This window comes from Mesoplodon mirus, assembly GCF_964341445.2.
Source record: "Mesoplodon mirus genome assembly, chromosome: 2".
Lineage (NCBI taxonomy): Eukaryota > Metazoa > Chordata > Mammalia > Artiodactyla > Ziphiidae > Mesoplodon > Mesoplodon mirus.
The window spans coordinates 23617865-23619812 of NC_138977.1; the positions used below are offsets into that span (position 1 = coordinate 23617865).

General features: G+C 42.6%; 1 pseudogene across 1 annotated transcript; it reads right to left on the bottom strand.

Annotated features, from left to right (window-relative positions):
• Positions 1–756: 756 nt before the first annotated feature.
• Positions 757–1731, bottom strand: LOC309793777 (lipid droplet-associated hydrolase-like; annotated as a pseudogene). Its single transcript has one exon. The product of its transcript is annotated as a lipid droplet-associated hydrolase-like (transcript).
• Between the last annotated feature and the right edge of the window lie 217 nt (positions 1732–1948).

Genomic DNA, 1948 nt, shown 5'->3' on the forward strand with positions numbered 1-1948 from the left:
AGGAAATAAGCAGTGCTTCCCCTGCCATTGGCTCTGTTTGGGTTTGTTCCACTGGCAGCCAGACAGAAGGCTGACTTCGTGGTTTGAGACACGCTGCATGGTGGTGACAGGTAGGATGTGCAGGCTATCCTGGGATCCAGTCTGATTCTGATAATCTCAGCCAAGACCTCTGCATAGTTAGTCTGGGATGATCTTCAGTTTCTGTCCTTAAGAGAGAGCTGGTCCACTGCCAAGATCCACTGCTCATCACTCCCTGCTCTACTGGAACTTGAGTATATTCTTCTCATGATCTCATACACTTCACATATCCGACTACACACATAACACTCACAGGTCTCTTATATTTTTGAGTAGGTCTTTCATGATTTTCTCTAGGGGAGCCTATTCTACACTGTAACTCAATTAAAATCAACTAAATTTAGATTTCCTTTTGTCTGCAAGGATTCTGCCTACCAAAACTGTAAGGTGCCACTGGGCATCTTGTGCAAACATAAGAGACCTTGTTTAGATCACTGTGTTCCCGGAGTCTTGGAAAATGTGTTGTTAATCCTATGGAATATTGATCAACTGTGTTTATTTCAGCCTATAGCATGGGGAGCTAGGAGCTGATAGTTTCTAGGCCAAGAGGGCCTCACTTTTTTTCTCTTCTAATATCAAACATTAAAATTTAACATTTACCTACTAAGTGTACTACTTACTATTAAGAGGCAGTATACTTACTGCCCCTATGTCAGTGCTTGTTCCTTGTGTCAGTATTTATAGTTTAGACAGATCATCCTTTAGCCAGTCAGCTTCCATGTTGGGCTCCTGGTAAAAAAAATAAAGGATAAATGCATGAGGTATTTTTTTTCTCACAGAGTCGAATGTCTCCTGGAAAATCTTTCTTCATGTCTTCATAGTATGCTTTTGGACACCAACCATCTATAGTATCATAGTAAAATGTGAGCTTAGGTACATGTTCTTTTATGGTTTCATTGTCTCTCTTCACCACCTCCATCATTTCTTGACTCCCAAGGTAGGCAGCACTAATGAGGCAGAATGGTTCCAATGCATTCAGAAAGGAAAATTCACTCTGTACATTAATCATTCGAAGGAGCATTCTGATCATCGAGGACTTGATCTTCTCAGGCCACGATTTAAGTAGTAAGTAGCCAGGAACATAGAGAACATCAAAGCCAGCACAAAAGTGGATTGGCGAGCTTGCTGTTGGGTGACTCAGTCATTCGCTCAATTGCTGGAAAGAGCAGAAAGCAGCGAATTATTGGGAGCTCAGGGGCATGCTTCAGAATCTGAAGGGAAAAATAGCAGCCTACAGAATGACCAATGACCACAAGTTTCATTTCCTTTGGCACATGAGTTCTCAGGAAAGCTAGTTTGTATTCTACTTGACCACAGAGTCCATAGATGTCCTTAATTTCTCGGGCATTTGGATCGTCCAAAAGTTGTCAGAATCTTCTTGTCTTTGGGGGCCACGGCATGCCCAGCATGACTGATAACCCAAACTGGAAAGCGTCTTTTTGTTGAAGAATACAAAGCCTTTGCAAATGGCCCATAAAAGGCAGAAAAACCGATGTTACCAGTAATAAAGAAAATAAGCAGCTTAGGTCTGTTGGCACTTTGAGTATTAACGCGGTCAGTCCAGGGCCCACATTTTAGAACCTGTGTTTCAACTCCACAACATGAAATGAATTCCTCAAACACAGGAGTTTCTTCCTTGATTTCTGAGTCCATTTCTGTCTGCCTAGAAGGCAGCGGGCTGAACCGTGACCATCTTGGTTAGTAAGGGGATTTTTTTAATCCATTCTGCTCCCTCCAGTGTCTGCAGGGCTGCTGGTTTTCACAGTTGCTGCTAGCCAGGCTATTGTTTTTCAACACTGCTGTACAGTAGGGAGTAAGGCGTGGGCACAGGGCCTGTTATAACATTTCAAACCTCAGTTATCTTACTTTT